General features: G+C 49.8%; 1 protein-coding gene across 2 annotated transcripts in view; it reads right to left on the reverse strand.

Annotated features, from left to right (window-relative positions):
- LPP (LIM domain containing preferred translocation partner in lipoma) overlaps positions 1–23,379 on the reverse strand; it is a 210,258-nt gene that overhangs the window by 137,541 nt on the left and 49,338 nt on the right. The window lies entirely within an intron of this gene.

The raw sequence follows: 23,379 nt of genomic DNA on the forward strand, positions 1-23,379 counted from the left end.
ACGATGACCAGCCAGTAGGCAACTGCTGCTGGCAAAGCAGAGGGAGAAGCCAGCATTTAAACCATTTAATCTCAGGTTAAACACGGGGAAAAATCAAAGATGAGATTTTGGGAGGCAGCATCAGAAGAGGGGGCGAGAGAATCAAGCGAAAAAGGCTGCGAAGACAGGTTTACCCTTGAAAATACATAGTTTGACAGTCCCAGCCCAGGTCATTCCCTCCCCGTACTTAGAGGGGTGATGCCTCCAAGTTGTGACAAAGACACGCTGCTGTGCATGAGTGCAGCTCCCTCCCACATACAACATCGATTGCGTATTAGGAACCGTGCAAGAAGCAAGTCTCAGGCTGACTCACAGGCCAAAACTGCATCCTCATTTTTGAAACTAGACATATTAATGATAGATGAGAGAGGAAAATATTAGCTGAGGTGAAGAGCGGTGAACTTTAGGGAGGCTCTTGCAAGAAAGACTCTCCATTCTCAAAACTGTTGGTGTCGTACTTTTATTGACAGCTGCTATAACGACCATCAATCATCTGCCGTTTTCAGAAAGAGGAGAAATTCAGCGCATTGTCAAGGAAGGGCAAGAAATTGTCCTACAGCCGGAGAAAATGAGAACGCTCCCAATGGACGCATTTTGACCCATCGTATTGACTGTGGTTTGGGTTGGGGGCGAGTGGGTGGCTGGGAGGCAAGAAAGAAAACACGATTACTCTACGGACAGCAGGTAGATTATTCTATAAGCTCCAACTGGCACCCCCCCAAAAAAGAAAGAGGATTGGAAGCCGTTCACACCGGTGGTTTTAAAAGTCAAAACAGCTCTGAAGAAGGCTGTCCAAATCCCCTATTTTATGGGTTGCTTTTCTAAAAGATGAAGAAGAAAAGTCTGGAGAGAAATTGCTGATTTTATGGACTCTCCATCCAGCTGTCCTAGCCACAGTACCAAAGAGATCTGCCCTGGTCTTCTTCCAGAATATTCTTTTAACTTCCCAGGCTAGCCTACCACCCTGGGATCTCCTTGGTCTTCCATTCATGGTCCAACCAGGAAGGACCTTCCTTAGCTTTCTGCCATCAGCCATGGTCACGGAGAGGCTGAAATCAGAGCTGGGGTGCAAGTTAAGGCTCCTGAAGTCAAGGTCAACGCCTGGGACTTCATGGAGCTCTCCAGGTCATCTTCTGGTTACCAATATGGAAACTGTTACTGCCTTTTCCCAGGATGTGTTCTGACTTCCCCACCTTGCCTGCAAGGCCACAATGGTGGTCTTTCCTCCAAGGACAAACCAAGTCTGACTTTGCTCAGCTTTTTCCAGGGCTGGCAAGGAAGTGTAAGGAAAGAACCGACCAACTTAACACAAATGTAACACAGGATTAAGTTTCCGTAAGGGTAACCCCACAGACCTCAAGCAAGCAAGCAAAGGTCTCTCAGCCACCACCGCCATAACAACACTGTTTAAGAATCAAGCAAGAATCATGCCAGCGGGTTGGACTAGAAGACCTCCCAGGTCCCTTCCAACCTTACGTTTCTGTGATAAGGTACAGCCGTACATCTATAGTAGGCACAAAATTGGGGAAAAGAAACTTCCATGTGCCAAACAAGGAGAAAAAGCACAACAAGAGAGAAACTTTGGAACTAAGGTGGTGATGTTGGAAAAAGCATCACATGCGGCAACAGATTTATTTTATTTTATTATTTTATATATAGGTCGCCCAACTCCTAAGCAAGTCTGGGAAGCTTTCAACTAAAAATCAACATATAAAAATACAACTAACCAAAAGAACAAAGTACCAAAACAAATCCAAAATAGGTTTTAATGTCATTTTTAAAATTTAATATAGTTGTTTCAATTAATGAGAATAACCCCTTCTTTGACAGATCTTTCTAAAACAGTCTCCCTGGGGTCACACTTAACATGGCAAAGCACAGGAACTAAATTGAACTCATCCCCACCTGGATCAAATTTCTCTCTCTCTCTCTCTCGTGGGTGTGGGTGTGGGTGTATATATATACACACACATACACATACATACACACACTGTATCTATCATCTATATCATCCATCCATCCATCCATCATCTACCAACCTATCATCTATCATAGACAGATAGAGATGATACAGATGATAGATGATAGGTCTATCTCTACCATCTATCTATCATCTATATCTTTCATCCATCCATCCATCCATCCATCTTCTATCTGATAGATAGATAGATGCTAGATGCTAGACCTATCTATCTATCTATCTATCTATCTATCTATCTATCTATCTATCTATCATCTAACTATCTAATCTATCTAATCTGTCATCTATGATCCATCCATCCCGTTTATAGACCGGTGCATCCTAAGGACACTTTTGGCCCAACACTGATTTACAAGGAAGAGGTCACTAAAATACATTCACTTCAATGTTCAAAACATTTATTTTATTTATTTATTTGAATTTATTAGTTGCCCAACTCCAACAGTTTCTGGGCATCACAGAAAATGGATGAAGAATGAGAGGGGGGGGGGGGAAATCAAACCCAATTTCAAAATCATTGAAAATCCACATCAAATGGGAAAAAAGTGGGGGGAGCAAGCTTTAGCAGCCTGTGATGCACATCAGAAAGGGTCAGCACTTCAACTGCACAGCCATGGTTGCCATCTTGATTTTTTTGACCACCCTCCCGCCCCCCACAGATGCCCCTGCTTGCATGTGTGGGTCAGGAGGCTGTTCTGCTTTGGGGGAACATGCAATTTAAGGCTAATCAATGAAAGGAGGACCATTTTCCCCCAAAAAAATATCAAGCCAGTTTTGCACTGTGCTAAACTCCCCATCAGAAGCAAAATGGAACGTCGCCATTTATGACTGGAGTCCAGAGTGCCCTAAGAAAACTATGCAACTACACTATCTTGTGGAAGTGATGAAATATGACCCAGGTGCCAGTTTTAGTTTTTCAAATGCTGCGATTGAGACCTCTGCCAATAAAACCGTGCCGCTGAGCATTAACTCATCGTGTTCAGCAAAGCCCATAATGTAGAGCGAGGAGGTAAACATTGTCACGCAGTCAGTTTGCTGCTGGAAGTCAGATTAAGTTGTTTTGTGAACAGCACATGAGGGAGAGGAGCCATTTTCTCACAAGGAGGTTTAAAAGGAGGAGGGGGAGAAAGAGAGCCTCTTGTTGAAAGCTTCACTGGGGACGAGGAGGAGGAGGAGGAGGAGGAGAGGAGGAGGAGAGGAGGAGGAGAAAAGGAGGAGGGGGAGGGGGAAGAGGAGGAGGAGAGGAGGAGGAGGAGAAAAGGAGGAGGAGAGGAGGACGAGGAGGAGGAGGAGAAAAGGAGGAGGAAAGGAGGAGGAGGAGAAAAGGAGGAGGAGAGGAGGAGGAGGAGGAAAGGAGGAGGGAGGAGGAGGAGGAGAGGAGGAGGAGGAGAAAAGGAGGAGAGGAGGAGGAGAGGAGGAAGAGGGGAGGAGGAGAGGAGGAGGAGGAAAAAAGGAGGAAAGGAGGAGGAGGAGGAGAAAAGGAGGAGGGGGAGGGGGAAGAGGAGGAGGAGAGGAGGAGGAGGAGAAAAGGAGGAGGAGAGGAGGAGGAGGAGGAGAAAAGGAGGAGGAGGAAGAGAAAAGGAGGAGGAAAGGAGGAGGAGGAGAAAAGGAGGAGGAGAGAAGGAGAAGAGGAGGAGAGGAGGAGGAGGAGGAGGAGGAAAGGAGAGGAGGAGGGGAGGAGGAGGAGGAGAGGAGGAGGAGGAGAAGAGGAGGAAAGGAGGAGGAGGAGAGGAGGAAGAGGAAAGGCGGAGGAGGAGAGGAGGAGGAGGAGAAAAGAAGGAGAGGAGGAGAAGAGGAGGAGGAGGAGGAGAAAAGGAGGAGGGAAGGAGGAGGAAAGGTGGAGGAGGAGAGGAGGAGGAGAGGAGGAGGAGAGGAGGAGGAGGAAAAAAGGAGGAAAGGAGGAGGAGGAGGAAAGGAGGAGGAGGGGAGGAGGAGGAGGAGGGGAGGAGGAGGAGGAGGAGGAGAAAAGGAGGAGGAGGAAAGGAGAAGGAGGAGGAGAGGAGGAGAAGGAGGGGAGGAGGAGAGGAGGAGGAGGAGAAAAGGAGGAAAGGAGGAGGAGGAGGAAAGGAGGAGGAGGAGGAGAGGAGGAGGAGGAAAGGAGGAGGAGGAGGAGGAAAAAAGGAGGAGGAGAAGGAGGAAAGGAGGAGGAGGAGGAGATGAGGTTTGTAAATAAGTTTCTGCTCATTCTGGACTCAGGGCTGCAGCGCGGAAGTTCTGGAAGGGAATCTGCAAGCAGGCCAGATGTTCCTTTTTCACGTTCTCCTACCCAAGGCAGACAAAGCTTTTTCTGGCCTGCTCATCAGCCATAAATTTTGGGTTGCTTGGATTGACTGAACTCCTAACGAACTTGCACACATGAATTTTCAATTATGCCAATCTTTCTAACGAGCGGGGGCTGTTTTGACCTCAAACCCAAAATAAACAAGAGGATTTATTTCAGGAAATTAAGGACATCCCAGGGTGTCTGCAGGGGGAAGGGTAGATAAAAAAAGTCAAGACAGTGGCTGTGGTCACCATCTTGACTTTTTTGCTCCCCCTTTGGGGATGCCCCTGGGATGTCCCACTCCTGAAATCTCAGCCAGCCACTTTCTTTTTGCTATGGGTCCCCCTGAAACATCTCTCTCCTTTCCCCCCATTGACGCTGTTCCAGGTCCAGACTGGCCGTTTCTCGCAAACTGAATTCACTCCCTGTCTCTGTTCTTGCCGGGGTTAATAAAGCAACCCCACACTAATTTGTGCAGGTCTTTTTGAATGTCAAGCCCTGATCGGACCCAAAGCAAAGCCTGTCACGTGACTCATCTGCAAAAATAATTCCTTTCCCATTTTAATTTGGACAGCAGTGCAATCCATTGCAATCACAACAACAAAAAGGAAAGGCTCGGAGTCAAGCTAGATTCCTGGTGAGGATGTCACAATAAGCCCATGCAGTTTTCTTGGCAGCAAGATTTGGGGGTTTTTTGCACTGCCCTCTTCCAGAATATTTCCTCTTTTGACTTCCTGGTTTAATTCTAAAGGCTTACAGTTTCCTGGTAGCATCCCTTTCAAGGGCTAACCAGATCCAACACTCAACTTTTTAAGAACAGGCAACATTTTCTGGGCGCTAACACTTAGCTGGAGCCCCCATATCACTCACTGTAAAATAACAGGACACAACCTGGAACTTTGTGTTCAAGAAAACAATCTTCAGGATAGGTAGCCTTAGTTGCTGTCATTTGAAAAGGGGCTGGAGGAAGCCATGAAATACTAAGGAATTCTCAGGAGCAGGTCCTACCTCCAAAAAACCATGTTGTATCAGCTCAGAGGGGATCACTAAGGTAAAACTGGGATCAAGCTACTAGGATTAATCTTCTGGAGAAGGTCCACAGCTCAATAGCAGAGCAGGCTGTTGGCTGGTTGGTTGGTTACGTGCCATCAAGTTGGTGTTGATTCTTAGCTACCATGTAGATAGATTTTCTCCAGAGCAATCTGTCCCTATCCTGGTCATTCAGATCTTCCAATGGTGCCCCCTTCATCGCTGTAATTGAGTCCATCTATAATGGGCTGTGCGAATAACCTTGAGGAACAGGAGGAAGAGCCACAGCCAAGACTTGGCTAGAGAAAAGAAATGTGAGTCCAATGCAGGAACGTAATTTGAGAAAGCATCTCGGACTTGACCCTCCCTCATTCTCTTTAGGATAAAGGCCGAGAGGGAAGAGGCATATTCAGCCTTTAGTATTCCTAACTTTGGTGTTCAAGTCGGTCTACCTCAAAGGGCTGACATCTCTTACCGGACCAGTGCCTTGCTGCAACTCTTCTCCCTGTTCCTCACGGTTATTCTCCCAGCCCATAACATCATCGCCCTTGCTGCTGGCCACCTCTTCTTTCTTCCACCCTTCCCAACATTGTAGACTTCTCAGTAAGGCCAATCGTTGGCATTTCTCCATGCCTCTGGGTCATGGAAAACCTTTGCCAGTCAGAGCCCATAACACTGGTCTAGAATTCCTCCAAATTCCTCCCCCCCACCCCCGTGACACCTCCCTCCACCATTCTTCTCCTTCACCAGAGATATCCACGTGGCCAAATGTATTTAAGTTTACAGCCCAGTCTGCTGCCCTCTTCAGGTCTCCGACTTCTCTCACAGTGAGGAATATGGGATGAATTAATCCACACTGCAAATACGTAATAAATAAATCTTCAACTAGTCCATACGTGATGCTGGTTTCCATGAACCGGGTTAGGCAAAGTTTTTTTTAGCCACGTACAGATGGCTTAATTTTTTCTTTGGATTTTATATTGCCAAATAATCAATGTTTTCTTCTTGAAACTGCAAAAGAGTCACAGGGCCATTACATTCCAATGCCACCAGATTAAGCTTGTTTACAGTGGCCCCACCACACTGAAATCCAGCTATATTTATATATGTATATTTATATTTATATTTATAAATGTCCTGGTCTCTCTTCTCATCTTACTATTAAAAAGAATGCCAACAGACAAATCTGACAAAGATGTATGGGGTTTAGGCTACAATTTGTTGGCTGCATTCAATTTGACAGGCCACACTCAATGACAGTTAACAGCCACTCTCACCCCAGGGAAATGCCCATCTAGAGAATCAAGGGCCGACATCGGAAAGCTTCCTTCTTTTTGGTGAGGGCGAACTGAATGCAGGAGCAAAAACCAAGGCACACCCATCTGGAGGGCTCTAGATTAGGGAAGAAGGCTGGACCTGCCAGTGGCTGGGAAGGAGAGGACATTTTCATTCAGACAGCATGTTGGCTTCTGCATTTCCACCTCTGGACCTTTGCTTGGTGAGCAAGGAATGCAGCACCAGCCGTCTTTCTCTGGGGCTTCTTGGTGCCTCACTTGGCACAGCCCAGCTGCCCCCAGAATATGGTCCTGGAGGAAGATTTTGGCACTACATCCCTTCTCTTCTCCAGGAGGTGTGAAATCCAGCAAAAAAAAAAAAGCCAAGTTTATCCAACATAGAAAAATAAATTCCTTGGCAAGTGATCTCCCTCCACATTTTGGGGGTTCTATCAACATGTGGCCCTCATTAAGTTCCTTGTCTTTTTGTGGTTCTGCTGAACAGGTTTAATTTATTTAGTTTTGGATCCACTTTGTTATTCGGTCATGTGCTCAAAGCGATGATGGTTCTTTTTCCCCTTCAAATAATCAAACCTTCACATATACAGCACAGAAGCCCTTCATGAAGGTTTTTTAAAAAGAAGACACGTTAATAAAAGAGGGGTGGGAGAGAAAGGAACCAAATGTCCACAGGGGAACCTTCCTTGATGGTGGTTCCAAATATCACCAAAGTGCTTATCTGAGAATTCTGCTGCATGTCAAATCCTCAAACGAAGATATACCTTGGCAGGAAATAAAATTAAGCAGGCTAAACCCTGTGAGAGGTGAGATGTTATCCATTTCCCTGGAAGTCAGGATGGGAAGCATCTAAAACAATTCCTGAAGAACAGGGGCATATTCTTCACTGAATTTCTGGATGATCAAGCCTGGGGAAGAAAAAACTATGGGGAGATATGATAGTTGCCTTCAAGGATCTGCCTTGGAGAAGACAAGGCAGAGCTGTTCAGAGTTGTTTCAGGCGATCTAAATTACAAGAAAGTAGATTTTAAATGCTGTTTCAGCAACAGAACAGATGCTTGTTGGTGGTTGATTCTCCTTCACTTTAAACAGAGACTGGAGGGCCATCTGTTGGAAGGGGTGGACTAGATGATCTCCAAAGTCCCTTCAACCTTCCATTCAATTGTTGTTTTCAAAAAAATACAGGTAGTCCTCACTTAACCACCACAATTGGGACCAGAATTTCCAGTGCTAAGTGAAGCAGTCGTTAAGCAAATCCAACCCAATTTTATGACCTGTTTTGTGGCGGTTGTTAAGCAAATCACCATGGGCGACAAAGTGAACCATGTGGTCATTAAGCAAATCACGTGGTTCCCCATTGATTTTGCTTGCCAGAAGCCAGCAGGGAAACCAGTTGCCAAGTGCCCAAATCGTGATCATGTCGCTGTGGGGACACTGCAGTGGTCGTAAGTGTGGAGGACTGGTTGTAAGTTGTTTTTTTTCAGCCCCGTCTTAAGTCCAAACCATCACTAAATGAATGGCTGTTAAGTGAGGACTACCTGTAAAAGATCACAGGTGGCAAGTCTGTAGGTTGAGTCACGGCAACTGGATTTCTTTCTTTCTTTTTGGCTGAAACGTTTTGCTGCTTGTCCAAGCAGCTTCTTCAGTCTCCTTGGACAAGCAGCGAAACCTTTCTACCAAAAAGGAAGAAAGAAATCCAGTTGCCGTGACTCAACCTACAGACGACTCCCCCTGGATGGCCGAGAATGTTCATCGACAGATCACAGGGGGCAACTTGTCACCCAACAGCTGGTGGGGATTCAAGGGTTCGGTGAGGGACTTCTTCACTAGCCGATCCCCAGGGCATCTCTCTGCGCTGAGGAGATGACGCAAAAGGATTCGGTTTCCAGAAGTGCAAACAGGAGACAGAAGTGAAAGTCACATTTTAGGAAGCAGAAGGAAGAGACGGGAAAGCAAAACCCCGCTCTCCTTTGATGGGAAAACGGGTGGGGCTTTGGGGATCTTTCTCATTTAGGGAAGTGGTTCAGCTGCAGCCCTGCGAACTTTTATCGGGTGGAGAAATATACAAATGAGGCCTAGAAACGAAACCCCTTTGGGGAAGGGGGCAAAATGGGACTCTGCCAGAATCCCAAGCGGGAAGCTGTGAGATCCCTTGAGGTTTATCCAGTGGAAGGAAACAGGTCCAGGTGAGACGTTAGGAGGAATTTCCTGATGGCACAAGCTGTCGGCCCGGGGAACAGGCTGCCGCATGACACCACGAGCTTTCCTTTGCGAGAGGTCTTCGAACAGAGGCCGGATTGCCACCTGTCCGAAACATGAGCAGGGGGTTGGGCTGGATGACCTCGAAGGACCCTCCCAATGCTATGATTCCAGAAAGGCTTCGAGTCAGATGCAGTTCTCTGGGTGGGGAAATCCCTCCACCCCGCTTACTTCTCCCTGGCCTGTTCCAGGCAGCCCCATACAGCCTGGCCTTGCTTCATCTCTTGGCTGCAGAGGGCGAAGGCACCCAGAAGTGGGGCCAGTGGGTGGGGCAGGGGGCTTTCATTGCTGGAAGTGACAGCTGGGGGAAAGGGGACCAAATGATAAAGCAGAGGCTTCTGCAGGGAGAGGAAGCAAATCCCCATCACCCCGGATTTAGAACAAATGGGTGTTTTAAAAGACTGCATGGGGAAGAGGCTCCCTGGATCTCAGTCTCTTGAAAAAAGAAAGGATTGCAGCAACAATAACCCGGCTGCCAGCCACAGATGGAAGGGAAAAGAGGGGAAACCATCACGTCCTGCCAAAATGGCCTTTTTTCTCTGCCGATGGCAAGAGGAAGGTGGCACATTCTGGCTGGGCGTTCCTTCCTTTGCCAAGGCAATTGTGGCATCCCTGATCCACGGATCTGGCGGGCAGGAAGCTTCAGCACGGCTCTTGGGGACACAGAGTCCATCCGAGAACCCCAGCTGGCCAGAGAAGGGGCTGAGGGTGCAAAACCACTGGGGTTAATGGATGGGTGGCAGAACCTCGGTCAGGCCACAGCGTATGTTAGCAATCGCTCCCGGCTCTTGTGGGGTTGGTGTGAGACGTCAAGAAGGGGGACCAACTGGCACCAGCCCAACTCCTTCCTGCTTCCACCTTCAGTGGTGCTGCCAAGGGGGTGACCAGATACTTCCAGGATCCCAGAATAGGGGCCAACCCTTGGGGCAGCGAGAGGCAGACCACCAAGAGAAACTGGCACCTGTAGCAACCCAGGTGCATAGTTGCCTTCTTGTTCAGACCTGGACGGTGCTGTCAGCCTTCCCAGGCAGACCAGACAGGAAACATGGCCAAATGAGCTAATTCTATTATAAAGTTACATTGAGAGACTCTTGCAAGTCTGGAAGTACAATTCTCCCATCTCCTCTACAGCCGGAGAAACTGGGGGGGGGGGGGGTTCCCTCCTGAGCCTCTTTCCCCACCTATTATCCAGCTGTGGGCTCTGCCCTCTCTTATCTGACCATTCCCTCAGCAGCGTCTCTTCGCCCATCTCCCAAGGTCTTTCCCACATGCCATTACAGGTGCTAAGCAACTCGATCTGGCTTATTTATGACTACGGTCCTGCTGCTGAATCACAGATGGAAAATGGTTCTCCCAGCCACAAGTGGTTTCCTAAGGGGCGAGGGGAGGGACTCGCTCTTTCCAGCACTGATCCTGCATGAATTGGAACCCAGGCCCCCCTTGTCTCAAGCTCTAGAGGCCTGGCACGCTCCTCTCACTGCATTCAGACAATACGCTCAACGGGGTTACTGGATTAAGCCATTTTCTGGGTTTTCTGCCTGTACACAAATCAAGCGGCCTGGGTAAGTCACCCCGCAAACTCAAAGCAGACCTGGCCTGATGAGTCGTTCAACATTGAGGTGCACAGAACACACCTCACTCCGTTCCTGCGGACCCTCGCGTTCTCACTTTGCACGAGACCTTGTAACCTTCCTCACACGCTCAAACGGGCCAGTTCACACAAGCTGTGCAAACGCAACTGCTGCGCCTCTGCTTGAGCTGGTTAAGCATGTTGTGTGAATGCAGCCGATGGGTTGTGCACAGCCCAGTCCAAATGCTCCTTTTCCTTGGGTGGCGAGGCACTTGGTTTAAAGAAAGAGAAGGTGTCCCCGTTTTGCAGCGTGCATTACTTTCTTCCAGGCAAGGCACACACCCCCCCCACCTGTCCCCTTGTCCTGAAAACTCAGAGCACCTGTTGCAGAGGTCCCTCAATTCACTCCCGGCGTCGCAGGAGAAGACAGGCACATCTTCTGGAAAAGCCTAGTGCACGGTAAGATTGGCCAGGCTCGACTTGCCCAGGATGAATAAAACTCATTTCTCGCTTCAACCCTTTTCCATCGCCCCTGATGGAGCCGCAACGGCTTCGCCGCCTCCAATTAAAAAGTAGTGCTGAGTGCCAATTGCTTTTCCGCCACCAAGCGCTGAGCCAGACAAAGATGGGACGTGGCCCCCGGCCCCCCTCTGAGCTTCCCCTGTTGGCGAGTTAAATGGCACAGCTGGCGCCCCACCCAGGCTCTCTCCCGGACCCACCGCAGCCCGCTCTTCCCGGCCCTCCCCAGCCAGGGCGGTGGGCTTCCCCCAGGGCCCTTGGTCCTCCTTAGCAAGTCCCCAGGCGTTTGGGAAAGGGCGCAAACTGCTCTCGGATTGCGGCCCAGGTGAGGAAGGCTGTCCTGCAACCCGGTTCTGGAAGCAATTGGGAGGCTGGGGGGCGCAGGCCCCAGAGAGGCTCTCCCTGCGCCTGACCCTTGTTCTCTGGAGCTGGGGAAGGACGCTGGAGGGGCAGCACGGGGCAACCTGGAGCTCAGTTCTGGGGGCATGGAGGGGACGGTTGGGGAGGAAGCCCCACTTTGGATCTGAAGCCCCAGCACAGCCCTGCTTCCAGATGTCAGGCAGATGGAGGACCCGGGTATTTAGGACAGGTGGGGGGAAAATACTTTTGTGGAGTCAAGCTCAGCTCAAGTCCACGCCATTTTCTTGGCAAACACACAGAAGGTCCATCCCTGGATGGCCTATAGCCCTTCTATTCCTGGTGGCTTCCCATCCAAGGACTAATCAGGCCCAACCGTCAGCAGTTTTGTGAAACCAACCAAGGCTGTCTAGCTGGTGACCAAGGTAAGTCTCCTGCCACCCAAACTCAACTCCTGAGGACTTCATAGAGAGGCCAAGGATTTTTGCTCAGCAGCAAGACAGAAGGGGTTTTCTACTGCCTTCTTCCAGGATAGTTTTGAACTTCCCAATCCAGTCTAGAGCCATGGGATGTCCTGGTGGTCTCCCTTCCGTATCTTAACTGGGCCCAACCCTGCTCAGTTCCTCAGATTGGCCAAGTGCCACCAGTTGATTCAGGAAATATGTTTTCCCTGTAGTAGGGAAAGTAGTTTGCACTGCCTTTTTCTGGGGGGGATGATAGGAAAGTTCACAAATGGGGAAGGGGAGGGAGGGAGGGAGGAAAACTTGAGCCACAGTGAGGTGAAATGCATTTGCTGCAATAGTCATATGATTAACGAACTGTCATGTCAAACTTGGGAAACAAAATGGGAACACTCTGACACTTCATATTTTTATAACTGACATTCTGATTCATGACTGTAAATAGCAACTCATGCTCAATATTGTGACAGAACAGGGCCATTTTTTTTCATGCCTCTGAAACATTTAAGATTCTCCAGGTTTTTACTATATATCTTTCGGTCTATATCAATAGATAGAGAAAGAGAGACAGGCAGGCAGAGGAGGAAGCTATTCAGGAAGGAGAACCTCAAGGAAGTTTCCTTGCTGCTTTGCAAGGCCTCCCAACCGTGCTGAAAATGAGCTATCCAAGAACTCCGAATCCACAGCGGGCGTTCGGCACCCTGGAGTGAGCTGCCTTTTTCAAATCATTTTCAACTCTTGCTCAACAGGAACACACGCAGCTGATGGTTCCCCACCACCACCATCACCACCACCTGCTCTCAGGGCCTGATATTTGTAGCATCTTACAGCTACTCCAGCACATTTCCAAATCACAGTAAATGCTGACCCTGCCAAGAAGTTTTGCGAGATCCACCTGCCATCACGCTTTACGGACGAAAGGCTGGTTGCCACCCTTTGCCTCTCTAAGCCGGGGGCGTTTGCTAAATCTGCCGCCGCCCCTGCTTTCAACTTGGACCTTGATGGGTTTCAGACCCAGAGATTTCCCCACATGGCAACGAAGGGACCCCGAAGCGAAAAAGAGCAAGTGAGTCTGAATCTAGCGCTGCAATTGTTCCATGGCCTGCATTTTTATCCATCGCCTCCTAACATTCCTACGTTCACAAGCCATGCAGCCACCTTCAAGAGAGGCACAGTTTACACAAAATGCTCGTTTGGAAGGTATTTGATGAAGGTGCGATAGAAATATCTTCAATAAACCAACGCGTATACAAATTAGCTTAACTTTGCATGGAAAATATCCTCCTTGGGGGTTCCCACTTTCCCTGAGCAGGATGCTCAGTGTGATGGCTGCACCACCTTCATAGCTGGAAATGGGATGAGTTTGAAGGAGGTTTTTAAGCCAGAAAGCAAGATTAGAAAGCCTGGTCTAAAATTTTGGCGTTTTCAGTGGAGGTGCTGGCTGGGGAATTCTGGGAGTTGGTCCACACAGCTTAAAGTGGCCAAGATTGAGAAACACTGCAGCAGATGCTTGGCCACCCCAATCCTACATATGTGTTGGACTTCATAATCCCTAGGCTTCAGGTGGAGGGAAACTGGTTAAGACAAACCACGGTTGGTGCAGATTAAGCTATAATGGCAAACAGCACTCATTTCTGAGGACAGAAAGAGGAGAGGACAGATCCAGGGTTTTCAACATGTTGAGAGCTGGAATCTTGGAGCAACACTGTAGAAGCCCAAAGAGGGTGAGACTTCGCTGTGGATCTGAAAAACCCAGCAGGTTCCTAACAGGGGAAGCAGTTCCTTAAATGACCAGACCCTGAGGAGGGCCCTTAAAGGTGGGCTCCAGGACCTGAGATGGTGTCTGCTAAGGAACTGGGAACCAGCTCAGCTTTTCCAGAAGAGCATCCCATGATCCCTGCATCCTGCAACAAGTGAGCAACCATGGTTAGCCCTGAGCATATCTTCTGAATGGGCCTCCTTTCCTTTTGCCTGCCCAGATCTTCTTTAAAAAGGCCTTGCCTTCTTAAAGCAGTTGTTCAGAAAAATTCCTTTAAAGTGTCTTGCAATCGAATTCAGTGGCAGAGAAGGCCAGGTTACATACAAACTGCTGAAAAGATTACTAGGTGAAATCTAAACCAGTGTTTTTCAACCTTGGCAACTTTAAGATGGGTGGACTTCAACTCCCAGAATTCCCCAGCCAGCATGAAATTCCCAACTCCCAGAATTCCCCAGCCAGAATTCCCCAGCCAGCATCAGCAAAATACTGATGTCAATGAATGGGAGGAGGAGGCAATGCAAGGAAAATTGCTGGGGTGTTGGGGATGGGACAGGCAATTTACATAATGGGCATCTTTTCCACAACGATGCCATTCACCCCATGATGTCATCATGGCTTCTACCACAAAGGGAGCCCGTGAGGATTGCCAGCACAGTCAACCTCCAAATACAAATGTCCTTCAAATAATGTTCTTCCCTGCTGGGGCCACCCCTGAGTAGGCTCCCTTCTCCACCCTTCACAACTCCAGTGCAAGGGTGCACCTGAGAGAATGCAGAAGCCCGCTATCTTTTTGGCATTTCCTGGCCTGCCAGCCAATCCTCATCCGTGCAAGGAAAGTCATGCTCAGCCATGCAACAGCAGTCAGGACCAAAGCTTATGGAGTGCATCGATCCACCAGCTGCATTCCCAGGAAGTCGGGATGGTAGAGACCTTTCTGCTTGCACGAGTCTCAGGATCTCCCTGGTTTGGAGCAACGGGCATGCAAGTTGCAAGTTGCCCAGAAGACAGGGGATGCTGATGGGCGCAGCGATGCTCGGCTCTGCTTTCTTGCCACGCAGACGGCCTCTGTTCCTGCCTGTGCTTCAGAGCCTTTAAGGAACTGCCACCCCGCTCAAGGCCCACCCTACAAAGACATCTTCTCCCCCCATTCAAATTCAGCCAGAGGCAAACCAGATTCTCTAACGCAAGCTTGCCCGCACATCTGGACGGCAGCAGACAGCAGACAGCCTTGCACGATTCTCGCGGAGGCCTTGAGCAAACGGTCCCCGAGCACGTGCCAATTCCAGCAGGCTTTGGCTCCCACAAAAGCTTGGCGGAGCTCTCCCTTATCCGCTCGCCACCTTGGGGAGCCTTGCAGGAAGCCGAGTCGCCGTGGTGGTCTAGCCAAACATCCAAAACAGATTGGCAACCGTTCTAATTTGTCCATTCACCAATATGTTTTCCTGAAAAGGCCCATATGTTTCCCTGGAGCTCCCCATATGCTTTCGGAAAAAGGAAACGAAAATATTTTGTTAGTCACGCACCACTGAGCAAGATGTATTTGTGGAGGGTGGGTAGGAGCAGGGAACCAGGCACGGGCAAAAAGAGCAACAGGGAGCTCTGGCGGTCACAACGCCAAGGCAAAGGCGCCTCGGGCTCAGAGCGGAAGCCAAGGAGTGAGGCGTCGGAGCAGGCATGGCTCAGCCGCTCTGCACCAGCCTTTTGGGGCCAGCTGGTCTGAGAGGCGTGCAAATTGGGGTTTTGCAATCTACCCAGATTCCAGATAGAAGGCAGCTGTCCCATTCCCCTCCTGGACCGGAGGAAAAGGCTTGCTCTCACCTCGTGGCAAGCAGGAGGCGGCATCCTGAGAGCGCCAGTATGTTGGTTGAGAAATGAGATTTTTCCCTGCTGGAGGCACCGGTCCACACACAGACACACCCCGTGCAGACTTTATTGCTCCCCTGAAGCGGGAAGCCCTCAAAGGCTTGGCAATTTAAAGATAATCTGGAGGGCACCACTTTGGGGAAGAACAAGGCAGAAAAGACACGCCAAGAGGGAGAAAAAGGGCTTGGGCGATGGAGGAGGGCTTGCAAGGAACGAAAAGGAGAAGGAGGTCTCTGCTGCTGGCAGCCGCTTTGTTCCGGCCACGTCTGTCGAGAGCGCAGAATTAGCCACAGAGCCATTAAACTCCGTAACCGGGCAACTGGAAAGTGCAGGCCTTGGACTGGATGCCCAGGCCTGCCGCTCCAGCACGCCCTTCGTTAATGCCCAGAAAAGCTGTTTTTGCGGTAAACAAAGTGCTTCACCCTGCTTAGCAGCTCTTCAGGGTTTGCAAGGCGGGGGCGCAGGGAGGGAGGCGATCCGGTGGATCCAAAGGGCAAAAGACCGGCTTGGGAGGCCTTGCACGGGGCAGCCTACCACGAGAAGGGCAAACGGGGGTAACACTCGGAGGTCCTGCCCACTCCCCGACCCCATCCTTTGGCGGTCTACGGATCTCTTCCAAACATCTGGTGGTCTGGAGCAGAACACGCTTTTGCACCTAGAAACTTACGTAACATAAAGGTCTGGCAGACCCCACATTTTTGGAGGGTTCCCAAGATTTAGAACAGACTGGGAGAAGGCACCGAAGTGTATCCGGTGGACCCCCCTGAGGCACCCAATCAATGGGTGAGTACTGAAAACCAGATTCTCCTAGTTTGAGTTTGATATTAATCACTATACTATGCCCACCCCAGAACCACCTTCTTTTTTCCCCAGCTCTAGCCAAAAAGATCATAGAATCACAGAATAAGAGTCACAGAATCATAGAGTCATAGAATCACAGGGTTGGAAGGGACCTCGGAGGTCTTCTAGTCCAACCCCCTGCCCAAGGCAGGAATCCTCAGACCATGCACAGGATGTACCTTCTGTGCTCCTGAATGGACCCTAAGAATGAGCCAGCAATGAGATGCATCTGCAAAACAGGCAATTTTAACTTGCATCACAAAAGTATAATTTCCCAAACAGGGGAAGTGATCAATCCACTTTATCTCCCTTGGTCAGACCTCACCTGGAATACAGGATCCAGGTTCCTGGTCTAAATATCCAGACCAACTAGTGCAGTGTTTTTCAAACGTGGCCACTTTAAGATGGGTGGACTTCGGCTCCCAGAATTCCCCAGCCAGCATGCTGGCTGGGGAATTCTGGGAGCCGAAGTCCACCCAACTTAAAGTGGCCACGTTTGAAAAACACTGAACTAGAGTAAATTCAGGGGTGAGCTAGGGGGAAGATCAGAAGATCAGAAACTAAAATAACACTCTTCATATACTTAAAAGCATGTTATGGCGAAGAAAGCTGGAAAAAATGCCCTGTTTGGCAGAGGAGCCAATACCCAGGGAAGTGGTGGCCTCCCCTCTGCTGGCTGTGTGCTGGCAGAGGCTGGCACTATCAGTTGGGGACGCCTGAATGTGCACTCCTGACCTCAACCACCCCACAGCGATGACAAACAGAGAGTGTGGCGGTTCTTTCCTCCATCCTCCATTTGCCATCCTTTCTGCTCCTCCTGAAACAGCCAGGACTGAGAGAGTCAAGGAACCAACTCCTAATTTCCCATTTTTATCACAGACCCAGGAGCCCCGAGGTTTCCTGTGTTTTTCCCCAGAACAGCGGCTCCCTTCTGCGCCGCCAGGGCAATCTTGTGAGCTGCCTGCAGCCTGCCAAACACAGCAGGCGAGGCATAAATGGAACAGATTGCTGTGTAAAAAGGCAATTAAAAGGAGGCATTTTAACTGTTCTCAAATATCTGAAGAAGTTGGATCGGGCTTCTCCTCTGTTGTTCCAAAGGACTGGAAATGGCAGGGAAGCAGATTTCAATGAAGCATTAGGGAAAAATATAAAAAAATAAAAAACGTCCTAAGAACAGCAGCTGTTAAGACAGGAAAGGAGTTACAGGCCTGTTCTTGGAAGACAACAGATCTGCGCTAGAGGTATTTTTAAGCAGAAGCTGGGAGGCTTCTTGGCTTTGCAAGATCCCCGCACAGAACAGGGGCCCTCACGTTCCTTTCCAACTGAGTGGCTGCATCCACACAACACATTTAAAGAGATCGATTAAAAGCTGAGCTGTTCTCTTTCCACAGCCTGCTAAGCTTGGTGGGGTTCCATGGTGGCAGCTTCTCTTGCAGCATAGCACGTTGCACCAATGCACCCCTGCTTGGTCACAGTGATGGTGGAAACTCAGAAAACGGGTTAATTCAGGAAGCAGGCTCCAGAGGTTGTATGAATGCAGCCAAACATGCTAGACAAGAGCAAGAAGCCAACAATATTCAAACAAAATTGCCTTGTTTCAAGGTAAGGACAAGAGGGACCCAAACCATGTGCTTTTGCACAAATCTGGTCCAACCTCTTTGAATGAGGCCACCGGATGATCAAAACTCCAGACGGGTACAACAGCCTGTCTGGGCAATAAGTCCCTTTGCCTCTCCCTGTTCTAGGACGGAACCCACTCCAGGAAAGCAACAGATAGTTTTGGGGTGGATTTGTGGGTGGAAGGACTCACAAAGACCAACAACTGAAGAGGACGCCCACTCTTCATTCACAGACCTCTCCTTTGTAAAAGCAACTGAGCTCCAGGTTCTTGGCCACCACTGCGTGGTAAGGATGACGACGAAGGGGGCCTTCTGTCCCGTTGATTCTTCAGTAATTCAGCTTCAGTGGGTGCCCCCAAGCTCCAGAGGGTCTTCCCTGGCCAACGTCTCCACACCAGGCATCATTTCATAGATCTTGATCAGATCTCCCCTTAACTTTCTCTCTCCTTTCTTTTCCCCAATTACAGAACGACGCAAGTTCTAAGTTCTCCTTCTGCAGGAGTAGGCCAGCTCCTGGAACATTTTCCATGTGTTTTCCAGCTCTTCTTGAAATCCGGTGACCAGCCCTGGTCACAATCTTGGCAAGGGCTTGTAGGAAAGCTTTCCACTATGGGCACTGACCGATATTCCATTCTGATCAGTGTCTCACAGCAGCCGAACTCTGGGTCAGCGTTGTCTGCACATCGTCCATCAACACCCCGAGATCCCCTTCCTCGTCAATCCACACACCAGTCTGGGTCACTCAATAGGGGCAGTTGCACCTTCTCCGACCTTAAGCAAAGCAGCCCTTTTCTTATTTTTGGATCTCAGCAACTTAGCCATTTCCTGCCCACGTTCAAGATAGCTAACACACGGTCTGCCTGAGCCACTTCTGAATGTTATCTGGCGGTTCTTGGTTAAAAAACGCTTTAGCCCCGTTCGCCTAGCCAACAGATCCTGCCTATCTCCATCCAGGTCATCTTCCTGATTCTCTGTACCAGCGTTTCTCAACCTTGGCAATGTTCAGATGTGTGGACTTCAACTCCCAGAACGCTGGCTGGGGAATTCTGGGAGTTGAAGTCCACACATCTGAACATCTTGCCAAGGTTGAGAAACGCTGGTCTAGACCTTATCGCCCAAACCTAGATTACCTCAAATTGAGCCCAGACTTCATGCATGCTGAAAAAAAGCTTAGAAGCTTTTTGGCACTGAAGATATTGCCTAGCCTGGCAATGAAATGTCTGCAAGAAAACAACAAGGCTCAGAGAGCACCCAGGACTCCACAAAAAGCTTAGCCTTGAATTCTGGTCTGGAGCCAGCAGGGTTAGTGAGCATCAATCCATCTTTTCCAACCTGGTACCCTCCATCTCCCATCATCCACTTGGCCATGGCAGCCTGGAAGAAGCAACCTGAAAGGTAGTTCTTCCCAGGGCAGCCAGCTGGAGGAAGCTGCCATACTGATTGGGGGCTGGAACTGATGGGGGGGGCACCAGCTTGGGTAAGGTTGCCACAGACCGAGAACGAACACACAGACCATGCAACCGGTCAGGATGAAGATGCAAGGAGAGGCCGGAAGGGTGCAACTGCACCCCCGTTCCATTCTAGAGAAGCATCACCCCCAACCCCTGTTTTATCAGAGACAGATATTTTATCGCTGCAGGAAAGATGAAAGGAACGCTGTCTGTATCAATGGGGCCATGTTCACGGCACATGAGGAAATCGTATCAATGGGGCCATGTTCACGGCACAAAGAATGCTGGCAAGTGACAGTGGGGACTTGACTTCTTAAGGACCCCACAGGTTGAATTTGGGGGTCCCTCCAGAGAGACCGGGGCAAAAGGGACAGCTGGATGAGACGAAGGGGGTCCCTTTGCCGCCCACCCTTCCCCCCTCCCTGCAGCATCGCCAATTTCCCAGCTACAGAAGCTCGGCTCCAGCAAATGTGCGATGAACCCCTTGTTCCATTTCTAAATATACTCTGGTTGTCAAGACAACTGAAGGGAGACTGATGGGTCTCGCGCACATCCTGTATCTATCTAATTGTCAGCGTTTGGGGACTGACTCAGACGAAAACGCTGGCACAGACGTCTTAGTGCCATGGTTACCACTGGCTTTCAGCTTCAGGTGTCTGAGAGTCGCCGAGTGGAGGCCGTGGGCGCACGAGAGCCGGGATGGACAGGTGGGCAGAGCTCGGGCACCTGGGCGAAGACAGCAGGTCCCGCTGAGTGCCAGAAGGGAAGAAATCTGGCATCCCGGCTCCGCCAAGTGCCTCCCGAAGAGACCCACCAAAAGGAAAGTCTCCATCCCTGGTGCCAGCTATGCCAGGGGACTCTGCCAAGATGGTCAGGCTGGCAAAGGCAGAGAAGCCAGCCAAGGGGGCCCTCTGCGACCTACTCCCATTTCATTTGGCCGGCAAAGCCATTCACGGCTGACCGACACGGGCACGATTGCCCCAGCAGGCAGGTTCCAAAGCCTCATTTCCCGAAGTTATCCCAGGAAGGACCGGCTTAATGCTGGGCAGAAAAACCACCTTGCATTTTTTCTCCAGCAGGTCTCCTTCAGTAGAAGTTATTTTCTCTTCTGGAGTGAAGGGGGTCTTCCTGCACTTTTTACATGCTTGCTGCCCTGGCCTCCTGCAATTCCATTCAAGCCTTCCTTGCGGGGCTTTTTCAGGCTGGGAAGCGCACCCACCCCCAGGGTTTCAAGGGGACGGGAAAATGTGTATCCAGAAACGGCAGCCCTGGGAGAATCAAATGCCTCCTGCTTCTAACAATAGCACAGGCTCCAAAACACCACTGAGAGAAATTTGAAAGACATGCCCAAGTGCCTGGTGAATACAGTAATAAAAAACACGCTTTTTCCCTTCCCAGGAGAAGAAAACAGAGAACTTGGAATGCTTTTACGCCGTCAGCCTGCAGGTGGGGGCTTACCTGAAGAAATGTTTGCACATCAAACCCTTAGATGTCACAGAGAAAAAAACCAGCAGAGCATTTTCCCTGACAAGTGATTTTCTGCATGTTAAATTTTTGCAAAAAAGAAAGAAGAGAACCCTGTCTGCAGGCTGAGGTAGTATAATCCAGACAGAAGCTGCTGTGATCCAGTTCACACACATTTCGCTTAAACCTTTGTGTCTATCCAGCCGCTACACTTGTAAACCATGGTTTATGGCTGAATGCAATGTGGAAATTCACCAGTCCGGGCTTCTTCAACAAATCACGGCTTGCGTACGGTGTATTCTGTCCCTGAAAGGCAGTGGCCCACGTGCAGTTCAGGCACAGCTCTCTCAATGATGCATCGTGGCCAGGAAAAGTCATCAGGATTAAAATCACAGCATGGCCCACAAGAAGAAGGACAACCTCAAGGCAGCTCAGCTCCAGAACCCCAAATTCTACGGAATGAGGTGGATCGATGCTTCTCAACAGCCACCTTTTGAAGCCAAGCTCCTTCTGAGATTATGGGAAAAAGATGCACTCGTCTGGAAAGCTCTCTGCTCCATCAATTTCTCCGTGAAACTGATGCCTTGGAATAAAATGTATGAGTTAGAAAAGGTGTTCTCAGCCTCCTGCTGATTTTGGTCACCCTAGATCAGTGTTTCTCAGCCTTGGCCACTTTGAGATGGGTGGACTTCAACTCCCAGAATTCCCCAGCCAGCATGGCTGGCTGGGGAATTCTGGGAGTTGAAGTCCACCCATCTCAAAGTGGCCAAGGCTGAGAAACACTGCCCTCTGAATAACACAGCTCTCCTTTTGCAATGTCTCCAACTCCCTTTTGAAGCGTGTGCAAGTAGCAATCCCTCAGCACCACAGGGTAAGCCACAGGTACCCTTCTGACTGGGCAGGATCCTTCCCCGCAATGCCAAACATCACCAGCGCCTTTGCCTCCCATCTCCAGAAAATTAAATCCTAGGAACTGGGGAACTGGGAGGAAATCCAGGGCCTCCTGGGAGTATCAAACGTGTCCTCGTTCAGTTGCTGAATATCAGCCAGTTTAATTTGGGAATGCGTTATGGTCGGCTTGCTCGTTTCCCAGGGAACTGTGCTGCAGCGACGGCTTGGGATGTGAACATTCATCCCAGCTCCATTCAAGTTCCACCAGCAGAGCCAAACGGGCTGTCTGCAACCAGAAGGAACCAGCATCTCCTCAAAGGAGGGACTGGCCTTAACCAAGGGGGCTGCTCTCACTTGAGAACAGGCACTTTTGCAATCTTTTTTTGAAGGAGGGGGCAGTTCGTCTGGTGGAGGCTGACTTTGTGAAAGTAACATCCGAGAGACAAATGGCTGTTCCTGGAAACAGCAACTGCTCTGTGCAAAACAGAACCGTTCCTGAGGAATTATCAGCAGCTTGAAAAGTGGGGTATAAATATAAGAAATGCACATTTGTGAAACGTTCCTCTGGGTTATGGCTTTGCAAACAAGGTGGCTTCCTGCAGGTCAGAGGAAAAGAAGCTAGGATAGGCTTGTCCAACCAGGTGCTCTTCAGATGGGTTAGGACAGCAGCGCCCAGAATTCCCAGCCAGCATGGAAGTTGTAGCCCCAAGGGATCCACGAGGGCCCCGATCTCGCATGCAGCTTGCAAGAACCATCTCGAGATGAGAAAAGGAACGGCTAGTCTCTGCTCAAGGGATAAATCAAAAGTGTCTTTGCAGTAACCACACAGCAAGAGAGCAGACTTGCCAATGCATTCCTGGAGTCCACAGGCTTCCCGTGGTTTCCTTGCAGATGGAAAAAAGCAGGGCTGTATATTATGGGGTGGAGCCTCCGGCCACAGATGTGTTTAAGCTAGGCAGAGGTCACTGGCTGAGCCCATCCTTTGTATGCAGGTCACCACGGCCTTGCTTGGCATCTAGGTTGTGTTTATCGAGGTCACTGGCAGCCAAGCGGGAAAAGTGAAGAATGCAGGGAGCAGAGATGCGGCTAAAACTTTTTTTCACATAGGCAGGAGACGCTGACGGTCCTCTCCGTGGCTTGGGATGCAAGGAGGAAGGAAGCACCCAATACGAGCGTGCAAAGAAGCGGTTGACCCAACAGAATTCCCACAGGCGACACTAGACACAAGCTGGCTCATTACACACGTTGGTGGAGTGCAAAATATACCTAGGTGTCCACTCTGCTGGGCCCTCCCGTTCTTCTGAGCAGGGCATAAATAGGATCTGGAAGCCCGGACAAGATCCAGGACGCTTCAGGGATGATGGGGTGGATGATGCAGCCGTTTTAGTCTGCTGTGGTGTCCCTCCTCCCCTCTGGCCAGAAGGCATCATCCTCCATTGGGTTGGGTACCAAAGAGACCGGACGCTTGGCTTCTGCAGAGGCACCTGCCTGTGTGATGCCAACCAGCACTACCACAGGCTCCTTATAAACATGGATTTAGTCCTCATTGAAATTCCCGCGTAAAGCAACAACAACATGGGAGTAGCGCTCCTCTGAAAGAGCGTTAGTCCTGCGCTACACAGAGGTCAGTTTAAACTGGGGAAAGAGATCCAGGCTCTCTCAGGGGGGTGTTCTTACTTCTGTCACCAGAGACTAAATTAAACCCCTTCTGCTGCTCCTGCC

Source organism: Candoia aspera, chromosome 6 (genome assembly GCF_035149785.1).
Source record: "Candoia aspera isolate rCanAsp1 chromosome 6, rCanAsp1.hap2, whole genome shotgun sequence".
In the NCBI taxonomy this organism is placed as follows: domain Eukaryota; kingdom Metazoa; phylum Chordata; class Lepidosauria; order Squamata; family Boidae; genus Candoia; species Candoia aspera.